Below are 23,453 nucleotides of genomic sequence, written 5' to 3'. Positions count from 1 at the left end.
AAAATTTTTTTTAAGTAAACTCCACACCCATGGTGGGGCTCGAACTCACAACCTTGAGATCAAGAATCATTTGCTCTTCTGACTGAGCCAGCCAGGTGCCCCCCAAAACACGCAATTGTTTGTTTAAAAAATTTTTTTGTTATGTTTATTTTTGAGAGAGAGAGAGAGAGAGAGGGAGACACAGAATCCGAAGCAAGCTCCAGGCTCTGAGCTGTCAGCACAGAGCCCGAGGTGGAGTTCGAACCCACAAGATGTGAGATGATGACCTGAGCCGAAGTCGGACGCTCAACCGACTGAGCCCCCCAGGTGCCCCATGCAACTGTTCTATTCCAGCAGCCTTGATGACAGGAGCCACAAACTACCAGCCCACAGCAGTGAGTACCTGCCAGCTCACCTCCAGAAGGTTTTCAGTGTAAAGAGAAAAGTAAGCGATGCACACTGCCTGTGGGGGACAAGGAACCAGCACTGGCTCCCAGGGAAGACTGTGGCTGGGGGTGTGGGGGGGCGGTGCGCAGGAGGAGATTCCTGGGGGAGCTCTACTTCTGGATGTGGGTGCACGCTTTTGATGTGCACATATTACCATGTGTATATTGTACCGTGATAATATTTTAATGGGTGGGGGGGGGGGTTTGCACTTGGTGGTCCCAGAGGCCTGGCCTTGCCTCTTTCCCACCCCATGACCTTCACAAGCCTCTGTGTCCGCATCTGTAAAATGGGGATAACACCAGTATCCGGTCAGAGGATGAAAAGGAACAACCCAGGTGATGGGACAGCTCCCACCACGGGGTCTGGTACGGCGGGGCTCGCTCCATGTTGAATAGCACTGCTCTCTTTCCATGCCAGCTGAGGGCAAGTTCCAGGCTCAAGTCCTCAGAGGGGACCTAAACTCCGGCTCAGCGCCCACTGAGTTGCACCCCACCAGCAAGGGCTTCCAGGGAGAGGAGATTAGGTGGTGAAGCTTTCAGCCTCCTTGGGGCTTGCAGAGGGATTAAGTCTTTCCATAAATACACTGCTTCCCTCCCTCCCTCCCACCCTTCCATCCATCCGGAGGAACCGGTACCCAGGGTGGGGACGAAGAACCCAAGGTGGGTGTGGCCCGGACAAGGTAAGTGGGAGGGCTGGTGCAGGGATCCTTGGGGGCTGGGCAGGAAACACCAGGGCCTGCCAGTCCAGCCGCGCCTCTCTGAGCCTCAGCTTCCTCATCTGTAAAGTGGGGTGTTCGTCCCACAAAGGCTGCACGATCTCAGAAGTGCCTTCACCCCGCTGCCTTCCATCTCCCCTCTGGCTGCTCAGCCGGCACAGGCTGACCCTGCTGTGGGTTCCACCCAGGCCCCAGAGCCTGGCGCCTCGGGACAGTCCGACCGCCCTTGACCCCGCCCCCCACGCGGCCGAGCGAGCGAAGCTGCGGGTCTCCCTTAATGAGAGCCTCCCCGGGTTCCGCTGAGCTCAGCCTGCCCGGAGAAGGCGCGCGTGCGTTCACACTGGTCGCCCTTTGCGGTTGCAAACCTGCTTTGATGCCCTGGGAGCCGAGGGGGCCCCTAAGTGAGGCGGCTCATAAATAATATAGTTTGAAATACTCGATCGAGGGGAAATGGTTCCTCTCGAGGCCTCCTGCCCCCACCCCCGGCTGGGCTCCTTTCCAGCTCTGAGGAATGGCGGTCTGGCCCATTCCCGAGGAACTCGTGACAGCGCGGGGTGTCGGCTGGAGAGTGGGGGGCCAGAGGCGGCCACGCGCGGACACACCCCCCACCCGCCCCGTGTAAGTTGCAACACGGCCAGAGGGGCCCAACTCTGCCCCAGCCCGAGTCTCCGCAGAAAAGTCTGCGAGAAGTTAGGGGGACGTCCGGGCCCGCGAGGGTTCCCCGCCCCCCTCCCCCCACCGCCCCTGGGGACCCTCTGGCCTCCCCGGGCGCGCCCTTCCCGCCGCGGGAGCCGGCGGGGCGTGGACGCCGCTCGGGGGACTGCGGCTCTCGGGGACCGCGGCGTCCACTGGAAGGGGTGGGCGGGCAGCACGGGGCACTCACCGCTTCCTGGGGGGCTCACTGCGGAGCCGCGCCCGGGGCGCACGGGGCCCACCCGGGCGCTGGTGGCGGCGGCGGCCGGGCTCCGGGGGCCGCGGCGACGAGCCTGCAAGAGAGAGCAGCGGGGGTCATGGCCCGGGCCGGGTAGCGCACTGGGGTCCCCGCTCCGCCCCGGCCGGCGCTCCTGGCCGCCGCCGCGAGCACGCCTCCCGCCCCCCCTCCCCTCCCCGGCCCCTCGGGGCGGTGCCGCCCGCAGCCCCGCCCCGCCCGCGGGCGCCGGATCGCACGGCCCGGGCGCGGGGGTGGAGCGGGCCCGCCCGCCGCCTCCCGCCGACCGTGCCAGGGGCGCGCCCGGCGCCCGCGCCTCCGGCCTCCCGCCTCAGTTTCCTCTCGCCCTGCCCGGAGGAGGAGGAGGAGGGTGGGGCCCAAGGAAAGTGTGGGCCCCTCCCCGGGGCTGGGTGCCAAGCTCCCTGAAGCCGTGCACCCCTGCCCGGGGGAGGAGGGGCGGCGGCGGTGCGTGGAGAGGGGCTCCGGGGCCACCCCCTGCCATGTGGTCACACTTGAGTCGGCCCGTCGCCCGGCTGCAGGGAGGGGAGGCTCCAACATCCCGCCATCCCCAGTCCCCTACCCCTGCGCGGGGCCCTGGGGACAAGTAAGCAACGTGCCCCCACGTCTTAGGGGAGCTACGGGGCCTCGGATGGCCCTCGTGATCAAAAGGCAGCCTCCCTGGTGTCGGGGTCTGGCCCCTCTGCTCTCTGCCCGCGCTATCACTCTTCACCTCTGGAGGTGACAGCTTCAGATATTTGCTGATACCCAGCTGGGAGTAACTCCCCAGTTCCCCTCCCGGTGGGTACAGAGATCTTTTATCCAAATGGGTTTCTTAGGAGGCTCCCTGGTGTGGAGGTCTCGGCTGGCACCGACCCAGCTAGCCAGGAGGAACAAAAGCGTCCCCTCCAGGGTTCTTTCTGTCCCTCATGCCAGCTCCAACTAACACGCCCAAAGTCTCCACACCCTGTGCTGTGTGTACTTCTGGAGGCTTGGAAGGGGAAACTGAGTCACAGAGCAGGACAGTGACACTCCCTTGGCGAAAGCAGGAAAGAATTGAGTTGCAGGAAATAGAGTCAGCATCCTAGCTGTGTTCGCCCTTTGAGTCATTCCTAAAAATGCTGCAATCTTTTTGTATCAAAGTCAGGAGTGACAGGTAGAAATGTATCCTGTTCCCCTCCCAAAAGGACAGAAGGGGGCAGGGTTAGGGACAGGATGCTCCTTCCATGGGTCCCCACTGGGAGGGAAGGTGGGCTGCCCAGGGTCTTGCGTCCTGGCTGTGAGCTGTGGGGCAGGGCTGCTCGGAATTGTCTCCTTCAATGGTGGCAACACAGGTGTGGGGGAGGCCCTGGGGACGGTGGGCACAGCCACCAGGGCCTTGTTCCTGCCAGGTGGAGACCAGCGAGGCCTTTCCAGCAGGCAGAGAAGTCCTCGGCCGGCTGAACGGATGCTCGTTGTGAGATCAGCATTTCCGGGCCTCGGTTTCCACAAGGGACAAATGGGGATCTATTCGTGTCTACAAAACCTTTTGGAGCACTTACTCTGCGCCAGGCACCGGGGAACCCCAGTGTGTAGGATCACTGTCAGTGACGGCGTCACCTATGCACGAAACCCCCACGTCATCACCTGCTCAGCACGGGCCCTGCGAGGGGGAGACCCTGATGCTCTCTCCATTTCCCCAGGGGGCTGCGGCACAGGCCAGCTAGTGGGCCCAGGGAGAGATTTTGTCCCCATTCAGGGCGGGAGGTTGGGGGTTGCTACAGAAAGGTGGCCAGGAGGATGCGTTTTGTCAACAGCAAGGGTGGAGATGAGGAATGCAAACAATCCAGGTTAACTTGCTCCTCCCCCGCCGGGCTCCCCCTCCCTCCCCCTCCGTCCCCCGGGGAACAGGAGGGGTTGTGCTTCAGTGTGTCAGAACTGCTCAGGGTCTGCACTTGACATTGACATCCTTCCGGGGCTGGGTCATTCTCTGTCATGGGGGCCGTCCTGGGCACTGTGGGGTACTGAACGGCATCCCTGGCCTTCACCCCCTGGATGCCACTAGCATCACCTCCCCCTTTGCAACTTGTGACAGCTAGACACCTGTCCAGAGGGGGGCGCAGTCACCTGCTCATCCCCTGAGTGGATTCCAGCGGTTCGGGGCGGGGGGGGGGGGGGGGGGGGGGGGGGGGGGGTGAACAAGCAAGTAAATGAAGATGCATAAAGCAAACGCCCAGGCCCAGGCTCACCCCAGGGATCCCGGCCTAATTGGTCCAGGCAGAGCCCAGGTAAGGGTGTTTTCTAAAAACTCCCAGGTGACACACGCATTGGCTGCTCCCATGGAGAACCTCGAGTCTAACGTCAGAGCCCACTTGGCAGACTGGGGACTTAGGACACATCAACCAAGTGCCGTGTGTGACACGTGTGCAGATCCTGATATGCACAGACCTGCTATGAAAAGTATTTGTGAGGTAACAGTGGAAAAAGGAACAGAGTCTGGGGATTAGATAATATGAAGAAATTATAAATTTGAGAAACAGCTGGACATAGGGGAAGGCAAGGAAAACTATGATAAAAACGGAGAAGGCAAATTGTAAGAGACTCCTAAATACAGAGAACAAACTGAGGGTTGACAAGGGAGGTAGGTGGTGGATGGGCACTGAGGAGGCCACTTGTTGGGAGGAGCTCTGGGTGTTGTAGGTAAGAGATGAGTCACTGGATTCTACTCCTGAAGCCAAGACTACACTGTACGTTAACGAACTTGAATTTAAACTAAAAAAAAGGAATTCTTACTAATTTTAATAGATAACGGCAGTGGTATCATTGTGCTTTTAAAAGCTCCTGTTAGCGATGCGTATGGAAGTGTATTTATGGGTCAATTTGGTACGAGGAGCAGTTTGTTTTAAAAGTGTCCAAGAAAATAAAAAGGTGGAGGAGAGGGGCGCCTGGGTGGCTCAGTCGGTTGAGCGGCCGACTTCGGCTCAGGTCATGATCTCACGGTCCGTGAGTTCGAGCCCCGCGTCGGGCTCTGTGCCGACAGCTCGGAGCCTGGAGCCCGTTTCGGATTCTGTGTCTCCCTCTCTCTCTGCCCCTCCCCCGTTCATGTTCTGTCTCTCTCTGTCTCAAAAATAAATAAACGTTAAAAAAAAATTAAAAAAAAAAAGGTGCAGGAGAGAGACAAAGCAAATGACGGGAAACGTGGATAGTCGTCGAAGTTGCGTGGACGTGCATCAGGCTGTTCTGTCCACTTGAGTGTGTGTTTGCCACTTTCCAAAGAGAAGCACCTGACGGGCTTAGTCGGTGGAGCTTATGACTCTTGATCTCGGGGTCGTGAGCTAGAGCGCCACATTGGGTGTAGAAATCACTTAAATAAATCTTTAAGAAAAGAAAGAAGAAAATTTCCAAAAATAAAAAGATTTTGGTTTAAAAGAAAAAAGAGAGAGGGGGGGGGCCTACGTGGGCACTGTTCTGCCACCCCCTGGAGCGTGGGCTTGGTGTGGAGGTGGGGTGGGTCCTGGGAGCGGAGGCTCACCTTGCACCTCCGCCTGGAGGCAGCGTTACTGAAGAGAGGAGTGGGCAGCCTCGAACCTGCAGCCCGGGGGCCCCACACCAGGCCTGTGACCAGAATCACCTGGAGCTTTGGGAAAAGGCAGGTGCTGCAGGCCAGGGGAGGCTTCCTTAGGTGTGGGCCCGGCCGGGCGGCCCCTGACACCTGTCCCCAAAGCCCTTCCTTTTCAGCCCCAAACCCCTTGGTCTGCAGAGGAAGTAGGACGGTGGGAGCAATTCCTCCCGGCCCGGCCCGGCCCGGCCCCTCCCCTGGGGATGAACCCAGCAACAGCTTCCTGTGCGGGATTCAGCAAGAGTCCCCAGCCCCGACAGGGTGCCTGCATGTGCCAGAGGCTCTGGGCTCTAGTGGGTGAGCAAGACCGTCGAGAGCCCTGGCCCCGTGGACATTAGGGGCTGCGCACTGAGAAGGAAGCTAAAATGGTAGGAGGCTGTGAAGGGTGGTGGCGGGGAGCTAACACTCTGCAGAAGGTGGCCTTTCGGGAAGCCTCTGGAGGGCATCAGGAGGAAACGCTAGCTTCGGGGATTCTGGCTTCAGGGCAGGTCCCAAGAAGGGCAGAAAAGGGAGCACAGTCATAGGACAACTTCCTCCCCCTGACACGTCTCCTCCCCCACTGCCCTAGCCCCGCCGGCCCCTCCTGACTTCCAGAGCTCTGAGCAAGGGTCCCTTTGCCAGTGTGGAAGCGCAGCCTGTCGTGGGTTCACCGGCCATGTCGCTGAAGGTCTGTCTGTCACTAGCAGGTAAGCCCCCAGGAGGCAGGGACCAGGTCTGCTTTGCTGACGGTCACATGGTTGGCAGAGTGCAGGCACTCCACGCTTCAGGGAGAATGGGGTGCGAATGAGTGGACGAAGAATTACAAGTCCTCAGAAGGGTTCTGGGGGACTAGGGGACCAGACGCGTCCCAGACGCTAGGGCCCATTCCCACAGGGAGCCATCTGCCAAAATGCCAACCAGTGCAGTTGGCTGGGGGAGCTATAGGGGAGAGCCCCTCTCCGAGGGTGCTGTGCCCAGATACAGGGAGGAGCTGGTCCTGTCTCTGTGACCTGGTCACTTGGGGCCCTTCTCAGTTGTCACAGAGGGGCTGCATGGAGGAGGGTGACAGTCCCCATCTGGGCTGCATCAGGAAATGGGGCCAGAGGCCACGGAGAGGAGGGGAGGTGTGGTTGTTCCGGACACTTTCTGGGTCTAGACGGACATCAGGCAGGCCCGAGTCTCAGCGGGGACCGAGGGTGGGCTGCGATCTGGGACGATCGCAGGACAGCCTGTGATATGGCACAGGGTTGGGGTGGGGGGGCGGTGGTCCTGTAGTCTGGCCTCCTAGCCGACCCCACATGGGTCTGAGAAGCTTGGGTCTTCCTGGTCACTGTGATGCAACCACCCTGTACCCTGGGAGCACCACCGAGTCACGGGTGGCTTGGAGGGATCTGGGTCATCTGACAATGGCAAATCCCCATCAGCTGACAGCAGCCCCAGCCTGTGTCATGAGCTGCCCAAGAACCACCTGGCCGAGCCCACGCATCCCACAGAACTGGGAGGAAATAGAACACAGTCGTTGTTTCCAGCCACTTAGCTTTGGGACATTTGTTACACGGCAACAGATTGCTGAGACAAGCTTCTACGAAGTGCCAAGCATAGATGTGATCTGAGTTAATGCTTTGTTTAAGCTTGGCCTTAGTTTGTTGCAGTAAGATTTATGAATTATTCCACATGTCCAAAAAAGCACAGAGCATGAGAAAATGTACACGTACAACTTGCTATATTTGCTTGGGTTTCTGTTGTTGCTGTGACATACTCGAAGCTCTGTGTGTCCCCCTCCCCAATCTCATCCCCTTTCCTGCCTGTCCTCCTGGCTGCGAGGCTGACCGTCCTTCTGTGCCCTGCTGGATACCTGTGCACTCACAGACGGTCTGCAGTTGTCTGGGTTTGCCTCTGGAGGCGCCTTGCCAGGCGGCGGGCCTTGACATCCCATTTTACAGATGTGGAAATGGGGCTCGGAGAGGTGGACCGAGGATGCCGGGCTGGAGAGGGGCAGGGCTGGCCTCTCTCGCCAAGACCCTCCAGCACGGGGTGAGTGGCAGCTGGCTCTTTCTTTCCCAGGGAGCTTTGGTGTGCGCGCATGTGCTCGCACCGTGCTGCGGGACGTTGGGAACGTGGGCCGTGGGACTGGGGATTGGGGATGGGGCGCCTGGAGTTTATTCCGCGGATGGGAGGGTGGACGGGAGCGGCCCTGGCGAGGCCACGGCCGGGGCCGGGGGCCGGGTACACGGGACTGGTTGTGCCATCCTGTCCCTTTTTAAAAATTTTTTTTTTTCAACGTTTATTTATTTTTGGGACAGAGAGAGACAGAGCATGAACAGGGGAGGGGCAGAGAGAGAGAGGGAGACATAGAATCGGAAACAGGCTCCAGGCTCTGAGCCATCAGCCCAGAGCCCGACGCGGGGCTCGAACTCACGGACCGCGAGATCGTGACCTGGCTGAAGTCGGACGCTCAACCGACTGCGCCACCCAGGTGCCCCCATCCTGTCCCTTTTTAAATCACAATTTTTCCTTTGTATTCATTTCATATATTAAGCGAAATGCAGATAAATGCGTTCTCCTTCACACAGGACACAGTAAGTGTTCTAGATATAAATAAACACTGGCTGGAAACACTCTTGCCAATGTGAGTCTTACAATGATAATTCAGTTTTCTTCAAATGTCTCCACATATATGTTTGAAAATTCCCTAAGTAAAAGTTAAAGAAGAAACACAGGCCCTGGGGAGACAGGCCCCAGGAGACGGGGACTAACTAGGTGGCTGCACGGGGGGATGGTCTGTGCTGGGCTGTCTGCCCCACAGGGTCCCTCCCCGAGAGCCCTTGATGCTCTGAGGTCGTCAGCAGGGCCACAGGGGCTCAACCCCACCCTGGGGGAGGCTGAGACGCCCCCTCTTCACGCCCCAGGCTGGGTCTGGCTCCCTCCTCAACGCTCCTCAAATGCCCAGGGCCCTCCAACCTCCATGACCACACTGTCCCAGCAGTTTTGTGCCCCTGGGGGATGGTGTGAGGGCTTGGCTGGGGGCCGGCAGCAGTGAACGAGTCTCATCCCTGCGTCCTGGTCGGCACGCGAACCTGGGGAGTCGGGAAAGAGCCTCACTCTGCCTTCAGGGAGCAGCTGTAACTTTGGGAGAACCAGACAGATTGGAGCTCACACCCGTGATGAGCTGGCCTGGGTGCCGGGCCCCACGTTAAGCTGCGTGGCCTTCCGAGGCAGACGCCTTGTACAGAGGGAGGGCTGAGGCCGGCAGCGGTGCCTCACTTGCCCCAGGGCTTGGGCTGGAGGTGGCAGGGCCTGGGTTTCTACCTGGCAGTCAGGCGTCCCTCGCCGCCCTCCATGCGCGCTGCGTCCAGAAGTCGGCGCGTGAGCGCAACTGTCCCTGCCCGGGGACCATCGGGGCTGCCCGTCGGGGGAGAGGGCAGAAAGTGGCCACAGGCAAAGCAGCATCTGCCCACAGATGCAGTGTCACGAGATTCGATTTATACATCACCAAAGTAAAAACCCTCAAGACACACCATTACAGAAATTAACGGACAAGCCACAGACTAGAAGAACTCATTTGCGAATCATGTATCTGAGAAAGGACTGAATACAGAAAGACGCCTCAAGACTCAATAATAAGGAGGCAAGTAACTCAATTAAAAACTTAAGTTTAAGGGGCGCCCGGGTGGCTCAGTTGGTTGAGCCTCTGACTCTTGATTTCAGCTCAGGTCATGATCCCAGGGTCGTGGGATCGAGCCCTGAATTGGGCTCCGCACTGAGCGTGGATCCTGTTTGGGATTCTCTCTCTCTCCTTCTCCCTCTCTCTTTCTCCCTCTGCCCCTCCCCTGCTCATGTTCTCTCTCTCTCTAAAAAAAAAAAAGAAAGACACTTAAATTTAAGTTACAAAATTACATTCAAAACAGATCTGAATAGGGGCGCCTGGGGGGCTCAGTCGGTTAAGCGTCCGACTTCGGCTCAGGTCACGATCTCGCGGTCCGTGAGTTCGAGCCCCGCATCGGGCTCTGGGCTGATGGCTCGGAGCCTGGAGCCTGCTTCCGATTCTGTGTCTCCCTCTCTCTCTGCCCCTCCCCCGTTCATGCTCTCTCTCTGTCCCAAAAATAAATAAACGTTAAAAAAAAAATTAAAAAAAAAAAAAACAGATCTGAATAGACAGGACACCAGAGATGTACGCGGGGGCAGGGAGCACGAGAGAAACAGAATGCTCAGGGTCCTTAGTCGTCAGGGAAATGCAAATGAATGCCACAGCGAGGTGCCACCTCACATGCATCAGGGTGGCCGTCAGAGTAATAAAGGGACCCAGCACATGTTGCGGAGGCTGTGGGGAGGCTCTGCCATCGCTGCGGGGAATGTAAACTGATGCGGCCACTCTGGAAAGCAGCCGAGAAGAGTCTTCAAAGGCTAAACATACCATGATTCCACCCGGGGCGGGGGGGGGGAGCGGGGGGCGCAATGACATTCTGGGTCCTCGCAAAGACTGGTGCACGCATGCTCACGGCGGCTGGATCCACAACCCACAGGTGGAAACAGCCCGGTGACCGTCCAGCGAGGGCATGCGGGGCGTTACTGAGCCGTGAGCTTGAGACCTGGAAATGCTCACTTCAGTCGGATTGAAAACTCGCGAGTGTTCGAGTACGCAAGACGGTGAGCACTCAAAGCTGATGGTAACTTTGGGAAGTTACTTTTGGCCAAATATTTCAAAAGAAAATTTTTTTACTGTTGATTTTTGAGAGACAGAGAGAGACAGATTGTGAGCAGGGGAGGGGCAGAGAGGGAGGGAGACACAGAATCCAAAGCAGGCTCCGGGCTCCGAGCCGTCAGCACAGAGCCCGATGCGGGGCTCGAACTCACGAACTGTGAGATCATGACCTGAGCCGAAGTCGGGTGTTCAACCGACTGAGCCACCCAGGCGCTCCTAATAGCCAAATATTTCAAATGCAAAATCACAGAAATTATTTTTTAAATAGCTCCAGAGCCAATGGTGTTTAATGGTAGGTGTGGGTGAGACTTTTCACCAGTGTCCAGGACTCTGGGTGAGGCCTGGCAAGGCAGGAGATTTGGAAGCACCAACCTGGGCTGGGGTTGGGGTCATGAGTGTGGATAAACAGGGGGAGTCCCTGGCGGGGGCAGGGATGATATTTGTGGGTAGTGGACGGGTGGGGGGACAGGAAGGGGCGTCCCTGAGGGGTCAAGGGCTGGATATATGGGCAGTGGATGGGGGACAGGAGGAATCAAGGACGGGTCCCCATCCTGTGTCTCCTTCAGCCCGTGGGTGAATTTGCTTTGTTGAATTCATTTCTATTTTGGCAAGTTCAAGCAAACAGCAGATCTTAGAACCATCTTGAAGACAAAAACATTGGTACTTGGTGATCTGTAGTGAGTTGGTTGCTTCTGATCGGAACTCTTGTTCATGTACTAGTATGTTCTAAAACGACAGCAATGCCACTTATGTGAAGTCATGTCTGGGGACCTCACCTGTCCACACCCCGAAGCCCTGTGCCAAAGATCACCCAGCGGTCAGAGGTAAGACCCAATCCAAACCTTTTGCCTTTATTTTACATATTATTGAACAAGTCTGGTTTCTCCAGCTCAGCTTAGAGGGAGTCATTTCAGAGAGGGTCTGGATGGGCCAGGGGAAAGTGAGGGCAGGGAAGGACATGGACCGCAGATGCCATAGGCAGTAGGGGCGGATGAAGGTTCTGGACCAGAGAAGAACGAGGAACTAGGAAAGCAGACCCAAGGCCCAGAAAGTGTGGCCCCTGGGGACAGCGGAGACACAGTCTTCCATGCTCAACAGGGCCTCAGGGTGTCGCCATTCAACTGTCCAGCCTCGTACCTACCGGTCACCATTTGTCACGGAGAAAAGGATGAAGGTCATTGGCAAACATTTCCCACGTAAAACCATCAGACTACGTGTGAGCACCGTGTCTGACGGGTGCCGTTCAGTTGCCTGAAGCCCTGAGTGACAGATTTCTTCCCAGAGTCCAGATGGGTGAGCTTTCTGCACATTTTGGAACGAGAGGGGAGCCGCCGACACTTCAGACCGGGCTCCCCACTGCTCCGGGGTTACTCTGCAGGGCACCCCAAGCTGGAAGCCTTGGGGCTCTTTGTTCAAGCTCCGCCTGGCTTAGCCGCTCCACAGGCGGCTTCAAAGTTAACCTTTCTCAGGGCATCACGGCGGCCCCGTGGAGTGCAGGGCCCGGGCACCTTGCCCAGGGGCCGAGCCAAGCTTTGGTGTCCGTCTTCCTCGAGGCCTTGGGCAGGCACAGCGGCTGACTCACCACCCTCCACAGTGTAGTCCTGGCCTCCCGTGGGCTTAGGGACAGCGCCGGCAGGGTAGGGCTGGGAGGGAAACGAGGGTGCTCGCCCAAGGGGGCCCGAGCCGTCCTGCAGGACATCGTTTCCGTGGTCGGCGTGGGGCTTTCCGGGAGGCCCTGCTGCGGGGGGGTGGGGGGCGGCCGGGAGTCTGGCCCGGCAGAGCCCGGGCGTCTCTCCCAGGCAGCTGGTCTCCAGGGGCCCACCCCTCAGTCCCCGGAGGCAGGGGGCCAAGGGGCTCATAGCTCTCAGCCTTGGCACAGGCGCCAGGGGTGGGGCCGGGGGGCCCCAGCTACGCCAAGGATGTCTTCCTCTCAAGTGTCTGATTTCACTCACTCATTCACCAAACGCTCCCCGGGCGCCTGCCACCAGGCACCTGCCGGGCAGACTGTAGGGCTGCATCATCCCACAGAAATCTAACTCCTGCCCCCAGTGCCGCTTACAGATTTCCTAGCAGCCTTGTTAAAAGGAGTGAAAACAAGACAGGCAAAGTGCATTCTAGGGGTCTTTTTCGTTTAACCCAATGTCTCCAAAAACGATCGTTTCAACGTGTAATCGGCACGCGGCCTGGCGAGCTGCCGAGGCTGGCCCGCATTTGGCGACCGAGGAGACCCCAGTGCACACCCACCCGATGGACGCCAAGTGCCAGCTCTGGCCACGGCGCCGAGAACTCTTCCCAGCTTGTGCGGTTGAAGGAAGCGGGCAGCATCTGGGAAACTCATCCCCCGCCGCCCAGCCACTCCACCGAGGGGTCTGTGTCCTGGGACACGCGCACGGGCAGGCAGGCACGGGGCTGTTCGCCCAGCACCATGGGTCAAACCGCCAACTAGGAACTGCCGTCCGTCAGAAGGATGAACGGACACCCTGGGGCGTGGATAGGCGGTGACCTCATTCGGTGGAAGATCGCACGGCGGCCAAGGGGACACGACCCAGACCTGGGGGTGTCCGCACGGGAAATACTCAAAGGCACAGCGAGTAGGGAAACGCACGGACGGCGTGATGTCGATTGGAACACTTTGGAAAAAAGACCAAGTGGAAGTCGCACACCCCCGCAACGCGACCCGACTCGCGGGGAGCCTCCGGGGAGCGCTGGACTCCGGGAAGGGGGAGAAAGAGGCGGGAAGGGGGAGGAAGCCAGAGGCGGTCTCAGCTCAACATTTCAGCTCCGAGCAAAGTCAGCAACTGCGGCGAGGGGCTCCTGAGGGTCGTACAAGAGCGCGCGTGAAGGTGTTCTCTGAACAAAAAAATAAAGAATGGCCTCGCGAAGGTCACCTGCCCACCCCGCCGTTCGGTGTCCCCCCCCCAAAGATGGGGTGAGAGTACCTACATCACCCAGCTGATGTGGAGCCAAAGCGTGGCCATTTTTTCACGACCAGCGTCTGGTAAGAATCGCAGCCGTGAATATTTGTGGAGTGCTTAGCGTGTGCCCGGCACTAACGAACCGACCCGATGGCGACGAGGACATTTTACAGATGAGGACACGGAGGGCGGAGAGGTTGCCCAGCGTTGCCGGGGTTTGAGCTCAGCCAGGCAGATTCAGAACTGGCCTTTTCACTCCCTTGCGCCTACTCAGTGCTGATTCGCTCTCCCTTCCCAGGCGCGGAAACGACTTTTCAAGCCTGCAGGTGGCAAGTCTGCAGGTGGCAAGTCGAGCCTGGTGCTTGGGGCCCCGGCTAATCCCCGGAGAGGCAGGTGGGACTTGCTCTAGCTGCAGATGGCCCTCCCCTGCACGGACAAGCCCGCCTGGGGACCAAAGAGCCACCTGCCGACTTTAGCCCCTGCCCCCGCCCCCCCCACCCCCATGCCGCCAGCACACCAAGTTCAAAGGAGTGCACCAAGTTAAGACTGAGGCCATCAGCAGCCCCACCTTTGTCTCCAGCTATAAAAATATTCACCAGGATGGGGGTCTACACGGGAGGGGGTTCTGAGTCCTAGATCCACCTTCAAGGTTCCCCCCCACCCGCCCCGCCCCCGGGGCCTTGGAGAGCGGCTCACTTGGCTGGAAGGCCTGGCTGCCTCATCTGGGGAGCAAAGGAAGTGCCTGCTCCCCGCAGCATAAAGACAAAACCCGAAGGCTTGGAGGGTCGCTGCTGGGCGGCCACACAACTGGGCAAACAGGTGAACGTCGTCTTCCTCCCGGGGCGCTGCTCGCCGACAGCAAGAAGAAAGTGAACTTTCTTTTCAACATTCCATTTAATTCCAGTATCTCATTTAAACTGGACCGAGTCCCACTGAAGTGTGGTTGCCACTTCTTTCTCTGGTACAACCGTCTATCATCTTTAGGTTAACCCCCCCCCCCCCCACACACACATCAGGGTGTATCTGGCTTCTGATATAAGACAATAAAAACCCAGGTTTAAAAATTCACAAGCAGAGGTCCAGAAAAGTGTCTGGCATCCCGTGGGCACCCAGGAGGTGGTGTTATGTACTGAGAGAAGTTGCATGGTGAGGCAAGTAGAGAGGGCTCTTCCTAAAACTTAGAGAGGTCTGGAGATGGGGCAGGAGACGGGGCCGCTCTTCCCTCCAAGCCCCTCGCAGACGCCCCCGCGAGGCTCCCAGTGGCAGCCCCCTTACCTCTAGGAGAAGAGATCAGCGGCCGTCTTGCGTCTCAGGCTGGGGACGGTAGCTTGTGTTTCTGGGATGGCCATCTGGGCTGTGGCTGCTGTCCCCTGCTGGCCTGGCCCTCGCCCGACTCTGCCCATTTGGACTAAATGCCTGGCCTTTGCAGAGAAGGGAAATTATCTCTAAGCTCAGGCCTTCCAATGGCCCCCGTGACTTTCGGAAGCTTACTCCGTGCGATTAATCCCTGGCTCATATCCCCAGTTCCCGGCCTTGAGGACAGAGGAATGGACAGACTGGAGATAGAATCCACGTGGCGAAGGGAGTCAAAACCACGACAGTGGCGGGGGGGGGGGGGGGGGTTGGGGAAGAGGTGGAGGAGGTCACTATTTCTGAAAAGCTCTCCTGGGAAGGAGGCCCTGGGGGCTGCCGCCAGGGTCAGAAGGGGATTGCGGGACACAGCTTATGTGTAACAGAAGGGGAAATTTCTGGCAATCGGAACGGGGCGATGAATTGCCTCGAGACCCAGTGAGTCCCCAAGTCCGGGTGTGCCTGGCACTCTGTCACCACACTGGGGCGGGTCTCCCCTCGTGAGGGAAAGCAGAAGAGGCGGGGTGCTCCAAGGACACCCGCGTGAGGTGCGGACAGGCAGTGCTGGGGCGAGAGGGCAAGGCTGATCCTGACCTGGGGGCTTCGACCTGTCACAGGCCAGGGCAGAGAGCAGATGAGCACAAGGACACGCTGTGGGCGGAGCCACAGGACTTCACACGTGGCCAAGGGCTGTGTCTGGTAATAAGACAGGCCTGGCCGAGAGCAGGGATTTCCAGTAAGCTGGTAAGAAGCGAGTCAGCCGTGGCCAAGGACAAGCCAAGGACGCTTGCTCAGGCCTGCGAGGCCCACCTGCATCCAGTCGCCATGCCACTTCTGGGAAGGCAGCAAGCAGATGGGCCTCTTTTCCCAGCAGGCTCCCCAGGCCACCACTTAGCTTCGGAGACTCCGGAGCAGGAATGAGGGCATCGCTACAAGGCTCTGAGCCTGCGGGAGTGAAGAGCATTCCTGGAATGAAAGCCTCTGTGGACCCCAGGAGGCCGAGGCAGCGGAGAGGCCCGGGGGGTACTGGCGTGCTGGGCCGTCCAGGGCCCAGACCCCACCGCCACGCCGAAAAGCAGCTGGAACCAGAGGCAGATGGGGCTGGAGAGGGGCGGACGTGGGTCTCCTGCTCCCCGTGGGAAGTCTCGGTGTCTGAGGACCCGTGACTCGGGCCCTGAGGCTGTGCCCTGGTCACTGCTGTGGGACACCTTTGTGACTCTCCCTTCCTAGAGTTTCTTTAGGGGCCCCGCAATTCCAGTGCTTCAGCAAATGCTGTGCTGGGGTGTGCCAGTCTGCGGGTGTAGACGTTGCTGATGGCTGAGCTCGGCCTCTGCTCATCTCACCCGCCCCCCTCCCTTGGCCACTTCAGGCGCATTCGTCATGACAGAACCGATCTAGGGGACAGGAGCTGAGGCACAGTTGAACCCAAGGTCCCCGGGGTAAGCGAGGGAGCCCCAAGGCACCTCTGAAGCGGGAGGGAAACGGCCACGGGGCCATTTTCCAGGCCGGTCCAGCCTTCTGCAGTTCTGTTGACTCCACGAGTGTCAGCACCAGCCTGGCTCAGCCGCTCTCCCGCCCCTGCTCCAGCAGACGGGACGCAGGTGAAGCGGCTGCCACACAGAGCAGGAAAGGCCTGGAGGACCGTCCTACCTGCCTTCAGTCCCCTCAGCCCTCGCATCCTCAGCTGGGATCTCAGTCCCTGTCCCAGGGCCCGGCCGGCGGCAGCAGCAGCAGCAGAAGCCTGGCCAACCCCGTCTCCACTCGTACCTGGTGACCGTGTACTTCCTGCCACAGGCGCACCGCAGGAAGGAGGCCCTGCGTTTGGGGCTTTCGTATCCTGTATCCTGTCAGAGCCTGGGTGGCTGGGTGGCCAGGCCTGTCAAGGGCAGGGTGGGGCAGGTCCCCAGCAAAGGCCCTGTGGCCATGGACTGGGGAGGTTTTTGCCTTCCCTGGGGCTGGAAGTTCCTGCTTCAGGAAAGCTAAGTGTGTCACCAGGAAAACAGTTCCCTGGCCCTGGGAGGGGCGGGGGGCTGGCGGATCCGTCCCTCTGAGGGTGGAGGTGAGCCGTGATGTGCCTGTCAGCCTGTGGCGCTCCTTCCCCAGTGACTCAGCAAACCAGAGTGGCGGCCCAAGCGTCTGGGGTGCCGGGGAGGTCTGGCCCCAGCTGACGGCTCCGGTGGAGCGGGGACGATACATGACAAGATTTATTCAGCTCCAGGCTTAGCCAGTGACCCTCGATCTCCCACCCAAATTAACCCACGCACAGTGAGACGGAGAGCCCGGCTCTGCGGGGGGAGCTCGTCAGGGGTCATTTCCAGGCCTCCTCCCTGCGGCGTGTTTCGGGGGCCTGGAGTGGGTCTGGGTTCCCCGGGGGGGGGGTTCAGCGAGCGGGAGCAGCTGCTGGCATCTCCGGGGGGTGGCAGGTGAGGCGGTCAGGGAGGCCCCAGGGAGCCTCTTGGTCGTCAGCACAGACGGAACTTGCACAGAATAACGTTTCCCTATTCTGAGTCTCTGGAACGTTCCTCCCCTGCCCCCCACCCCACGGAGCCTGTGCAGGCAGCACCCCGACTTCCTCCCTGAGGCCTCAGGGATGCGAATGGAAACTGTGCAATACTAGGCAGTCAGCTGAACCCTGGCCCCCAGGCCCAAGCCCCATGCCTGCGGGTTCCCACACCCACTGCCGGCCTCCTCCAACACCTGTGCCTGCTCCTCTGCGCCCACCCCATCGCCCCCACCCACACTGCTGGGGCGGGTCCCTCCCTGCCACCCTGGCCCTGGCTTGGTCCTGCCTCCCTGACTGCTCAGGTGGGCACCCCCCAGGGACGCGGCTCTGCACCTCGGCTTCCAGCTTCCCCAGAGCGATGGCTCTTGCCTATGAACTCAGCCCCTTCCTGGCTGCAGAAGGGGGCCTGCAGCCCTGCCTGCGTGCGGCCCGTGTGCACGGTGGGCTGCTTGGGAGAAACATCCGGGAAGGGAGCCAAGGGACCCCTTGCTGAAAATGGGGAAATGCGCAGGTAGGTCCTAACTTCCTTTGGGTCCTGGGCTTCTCCCCATCTGCCTTGCTGTACCGGTCCCACAACCAAAACACCCTCCTCCCCTCTTCTCTGCTTCCAGCCTCCCCACTGTCCTGGGATCAGCCCTGCCTCGGTTTCCCTCTGCCTAGCTGTGAGCGGTGGCACAGAGTGTGGCTGCGTTGGCAGGTGCACCAGCCCACCTGGATAGCCGCACTTGAGCCCATAATTATGACGAAGAACACCACCATCCCTCCCGGATAATCCTGTAAAGCCTGGATGAACAGTGCCTTTCTCCCAGGGCTCCAGCCAGCGCAGAGCCGGCTCATAAAGGCGCCCCAGGTCTCCAGGACTGTCGAGGAGCCCTTCTGAAAACTACCTCTTAGCACAGACGTAATTTAGCAGAGAGCTTGACCACGGGGCAGCCATTTTATCAGCAGGATCTGCAAATGACTTTGGGCTCCTCAGAAGGCAGGTGCTGAGTAAATTCCAGGCATTATGGGTGATTAAGAGAACAATTCCACTCTGGAAAGACTAGGTCTGAACTTCGGGACAGGACAAGGAGGGAGGCCGGGATGGCGGAGGCAGGCGGCCACAGGAGGGGTCTTCCTTTAAGTCCTGCAGAGGTACATGTCCTACGTAGGCTGGGAGAAACCCAGCCGAGGTCCTCACATCAGTAACTGGTGCTCCCTGTTTGCCTGGGCCGGGCATTCAAGCGGAATCTCAAGCTTCCGCTACTCCAGGACCGAAGGAGCCGGATGCTGTGTCTCGGGGCGGGGGGGGGTGGTTCTGACCCTGAGTCACGGTTGTGTGAAGCGGTCCGGGGATCACTGGGGCATTTGAGCTGTGCACACGTGGACGGTTCTGCTTCCTGACATTTTCTTCCCGTGAACAAACGGACTCCCGTGTTTTTAATTTGCTTCCCCTTGATGACATTCGTGGAGCACATTTTCATACGCTCGCTGGCTGTGTGTATATCTTCTTTTGGGAAGCGCCTGATCAGCCGGGCTGTCTATTTTTAAAGACTGATCTGTAGTTTTTTTAATATATTTGGGTAGACACATTGGAGTTTTTGGTTGGGTAACTGTATCATAAATCTCTTCTTCTGCCCTGTGGCTTCCCTTTTCACAACCCTGATTATGTCTTTTAAATGAACAAAAGCTCTTGATCTCAACAGAGTACAACGGATTGTTTCTTTATAGGTCCTGTTGAAAAATCTTTGCTGAGCCCATGTCATGAATACATTCTTCAGTTACCTTCTGGAAGCTGTATCGTTTTAGACATAGACCAATAATCCACGAGATGCCACCACAAACCACCAAAATGTCTGAAATTAAAGGCTGCCAACACCAAGGGTTGAATTTAGGAGACGAATGTAAGTGAGCAACGTAACGGTTCGGAAATAAACTGTTTACATAGTCCAGCAAATATGAATTACACTCTTATAAAGGGGTTTCATGGCACATCTCTTTTAATAAATTTAAATCTAAGACTTGAGAATTCAAAGATCCAGAGTTCTGACATTTAGGGAGAGGTAGTTAGAAGGATATCAGCAAATGGTGAGAGTTCAGATGACTTTTAGTTTGTACCTTTTTTTGTCTGAACTTATCTGCAGTAGGTCCCTGTGGGTATGTCTTAATACATGGGGGCCAGGGCAGGGCTCTGGGGAGCCACATGAGTCTCACTATAAAGGCACCTCCTGGAAACGAGCAGCACAGGACAGACTGGAGCCCAAATTTCGAAAATTAAAGACGCAGGGCATCTGGGTGGCTCGGTCGGTTAAGCGTCCGGCTTTGGCTCAGGTCATGATCTCAAGGTTTGTGGGTTCGAGCCCCGCGTCAGGCTCTGTGCTGACAGCTCGGAGCCTGGAACCTGCTTCCGATTCTGTCTCCCTCTCTGCCTTTCCCCGCTCACGCTGTCTCTCAAAAATAAATAGACATTACAAAACAATTTAAAGACGTGTAGGACACCTCAGAAGGCAGAGGGAGTGTTAAGACATTGACCCTGCTCTATCCTCCTGGGTCTAGGGCTATGAGCTTGTTCAAAAGCTATCAGTCTGTTTCTTTTTTTTTTTTTTTTTCAACGTTTATTTATTTTTGGGACAGAGAGAGACAGAGCATGAACGGGGGAGGGGCAGAGAGAGAGGGAGACACAGAATCGGAAACAGGCTCCAGGCTCTGAGCCGTCAGCCCAGAGCCTGACACGGGGCTCGAACTCACGGACCGCGAGATCGTGACCTGGCTGAAGTTGGACGCTTAACCGACTGCGCCACCCAGGCGCCCCTGTTTCTGACTGTTCAAATGTTAAGCATACATTTTGTGCATTGTGTGTGCAGTATGTTTTAAAAAAGAAAAAAAATCAAAGAAGCTCCCCGCTGAGACAGAGTTCACTCAGGAGCCCTGAATTCTGCCAGTGTGAGCCTGGTCGAGCTGTGAGTTCTCAGCTGCTGACCTGCCCAATTAGGTTTCACAGTGCCAGCCTTATGGTCCAGCTCTTCAGGTCCTGGCTGTCTGGGTACCACTGGGTGAATCTCTGGATTTCTGTGGATGTGAATCTACCTGCCACAAATGCCAACTTTTGGGCCCAGAATCTCAATGAATTGGGATGCTTGGGGTCTGGGCCCAGGAATCTGCACAAATTTCCTAATATTTTCCTTGTATTTATACCTTCTATATCTTAAACTATGTCGTAAGGTCCTCCAAGTTCTTTGCATCTCAATATCCAAGGACATCACGGCACATTTGACTTTCTACCTTGTCTTTGGGGGGGGGGGGGATGGAGGATGGAGGCAGGGAGTAACTTTGTTTCTTTGCCATTTTCTGACATGAGCATACACTGACGTCACAGTGAGGACGAAAACGTGTTAGCACTGGGCTGGGGCTTTTCTGCTCCCGGTCTCCTAGGAGAGGGGCCACACCTGGACCCCTTGCCTCACCTTCCCTTCTGGTCTGTGTCTTTGGCAGACACGTCAACACCCGTGCCCTGGTTCCCCCTGCAAAACGCAGACGAGGCCCTGAGACATCATAGCGGGGTTGGGAAGGTAAACGTGAGGAAAGGGTTAGATATAAGCTGCTGTTGTCTTTTGAGAAGGCTGCTTTAACTTACTTATTCATTCGACAAACGTGCCCTGGATGTCTACTGAGTAAGCGCTCTGTTCTTTCTCGGTCCGGCCTGGAACCGCGACAACATTAGCAGTGAAGAACCTTCCTCAGCGCAGCCCTAGCGTGTCCCGCTAAGTGCCAGCACATGGGGTCTTCACGACGTTCCCGCACGTGTCACTGCCCCACGTTTGACAGGACACGAGACACACCTTGCACGCAGCCGCAGAGCAAAGGCGGCAGAGCTGGGGTTCACACCTGGCACGCTGGGCCACTCACCGCCACACAGCCCCTCCCGCCGGCTGGCGCCAGACCCTGCTGCCTCGTGCGGTCACCTAAGGCGGGGTGAGGCACGGCGGGAGGCAACGGGAAGATTCTCCCTTGTGAGAAAATCGACTCTGAGACGGTCGACTCTTCTCTAGTAACGAGGCAGATGCAGAGCAGGGACCTGGATAGTACTGAATCCTGTCCACCTCGGGCTTCACTTAATCCTCAGTGCCCGAGGAACATCCAGGGCCCTCGGCGAACTGGCCAGTGTCCTGCCTCGGGACAGGCTCCCCGGCCACTGGGGACTGTGCCAGGCCAGGAGCCTTGCCCATGCCAACTTCACGATGATTCTGAAATGCCATTGTTTACAGGTTTGTAATTGGTATCTGGAACGTTTGTTCAGACAGCCCTAAATATAGCATGTTACTCTCTCTGCTTTGCGAGGCAACACAAGTTCGAGCCAAAGGTTCCCTCCAGTCAAATTCAAGCGGATGCTTCGCTGGCACCAGACGCACTGCTTTCGAAGCAAAAGACCAAGAACACAATTCTTGGCAGCTCTAGAGCTGGGCTCGGGCTCATCATCTAAAGAAAAACCTTCAGGTCCCTGCAAGGAAACAGCCACCCCAACAAGTTAATCCTTAAGGAACAAAAGGACCCTCAGAAGAAAAGCAATTTATTCTAAGACACGGAAAGCTGATCAGATTTTGCATCCCATTCGAAGGTATCTTCATTTTTAAGGAGACACAAGTCAGGATTATGGGGATAAAAATATTCAAGTTACCCCCTGGACTCTAAAGCATATGCAAATGAAGTCGGAGCGCTCTAACTGCCTACCTGAGAGTTGCCGAGGGGACACAAACCATCATTTGCTGCCAGGCCTTGTCGGTATTGAAGGGAAAAAAATCCCACGTTTAAGAGGCACCGAGTTGATGGAAAGCCGCAAGAAATGTCAACTAGTCAAACGGAAGTCTATCTTTAGACTGTGCTCTCTTCGCTAACGTGGCTAAAAATGCCCGCAGCGTACGGAGATTGATTCCCCTGGCTCTTCTAGCGTCTGCCTACCATGATGTCATAAAGTAGCTACTGTGTCAAGATACGTACAATACCAAAGAGGGGCAGTTATGGAAGCAAGCATTTTTCTTTCGTAGCTGAGAATCATCATATGCAGAAACAACAGGTTTTCAAGTATATCAGAAAGATAAGCTGTACAACCAAAGCTAATTACACAAGGACTTTTTACACCAAGGAGGCTTAAAAACACCAGATTCCCGGAAAACAGACTTGAAGATTTAAATTGCGGGGCCCCCGGGGCGGCTCAGTTGGTTGGTTCAGCTGCCGACTTTGGCTCAGGTCATGATCTCGCGATTCGTGAGTTCGAGCCCCACGTCGGGCTCTGTGCTGACAGCTCAGAGCCTGGAGCCTGCTTCGGATTCTCTGTCTCCCTCCCTCTCTGTCCCTCCCCAGCTTGTGTTCTGTCTCTCTCAGAAATAAACATAAAAAATTTAAACTGGTCAAGATTTCTAAGTTGTTTTGCATTCTAAATCACCCTAACTCAATTAGAATTAGCAAGACTGATTTTCTTCTAGCAAGCACAGCGCTTTTGTTATTTGTGAAGTTCCTGCTGACTTTTCCACGTTCGGTGTCCCCAGTTCTTCAGGCGACCATGGTTAGAAATGGAAATGACATTTTATCCATTAATAATTTATCCTGCCCGTTTCGTACTGGATGGGTGCTATGGTAGAGACCACAACATCCACCCGGGTGATTCTGAGCACACGGCTGGGTCTGACGGGACATCTCTACACAACCACACCCCACCCCCCGCCTGCCCTCAGATCCCTTCAGATTTAAGATTTTGACGGACAGAGTTTCTCAGTACACGAATATGCTTTGTGTCATTCCTTAAAGCCTCTTCTACAAAAAGGCAAAGGAAGAATACAAATGCGTGGCTACTGGGCAGCTTCTCACTTTTATCCTGGGGAGGAAACAATCTGGTTCTTAGCGCCAGGGAGACCACAGGCCCGGGGACCTCACCACAAGGCTGGGTGGCGAGGTGGGGGGAGCCCGGCACGGGCTTCTGCTGTTTTTACAAGGATGTAGGAGGTGTGTGCACTTGGGAAATGTGTTTTTGTTCTTCTAAACCTACATTCCTCCTTTTGGAATATTTAACACGCTTTCTTCTGAAAACCTAAGCCTGACTCAGCCGCAGAGCGGGAACCTGGTTCCAGGCCGAAATCCGGACGGGAGGGAGGCACGGCTTTCCTGGGAAGCTGGTGGGAAAAATGAGCACAAGAATCCCACAGAGAGGTGAACACAGGGTGCAAGAGTCGGTCTTTAAAATGCCTCCCGAGTTACAGCCCTGGCCACACCTTCATTCCACCCAGCTCTGCCAGCTCCCCTTGGCCTTGGGCCGCTGTAGCACGTGCTGGTTTTAATCCCAGGAAAAGAGCTTTCTTTGGTGGTAAAT

At 57.2% G+C, this 23,453-nt stretch overlaps 1 protein-coding gene and 1 long non-coding RNA gene across 3 annotated transcripts in view; one reads left to right on the top strand and one right to left on the bottom strand.

The window, feature by feature from the left end:
* Window positions 1-14,845, bottom strand: part of CLMB (calcimembrin) — a 45,129-nt gene extending 30,284 nt beyond the window's left edge. The window contains exons 1-2 of one of the 2 annotated variants that reach the window (XM_086688760.1): window positions 14,536-14,845; window positions 2,025-2,127 (exon numbers count right to left, since the gene is read on the bottom strand). The gene's annotated coding sequence lies outside the window, so the exon portion shown is untranslated. The remainder of the gene's footprint in view (window positions 1-2,024; window positions 2,128-14,535) is intronic. The other variant, XM_086688761.1, reaches the window with a different exon arrangement.
* Window positions 4,985-19,679, top strand: LOC147573311 (uncharacterized). Its single transcript, XR_015244610.1, has 3 exons — window positions 4,985-6,032; window positions 6,233-6,350; window positions 18,824-19,679. It is a non-coding gene; the product is annotated as an uncharacterized LOC147573311 (long non-coding RNA).
* The last annotated feature ends 3,774 nt before the right edge of the window (window positions 19,680-23,453 follow it).

The sequence above is a fragment of the Puma concolor genome, chromosome E2, assembly GCF_028749965.1.
Source record: "Puma concolor isolate L17-30 chromosome E2, mPumCon1.1.hap2, whole genome shotgun sequence".
NCBI classification, from domain to species: Eukaryota; Metazoa; Chordata; class Mammalia; order Carnivora; family Felidae; genus Puma; species Puma concolor.
The sequence above is the reverse complement of the archived record's forward strand: the minus strand, read 5'-3'. Positions and strand labels throughout refer to the sequence as shown.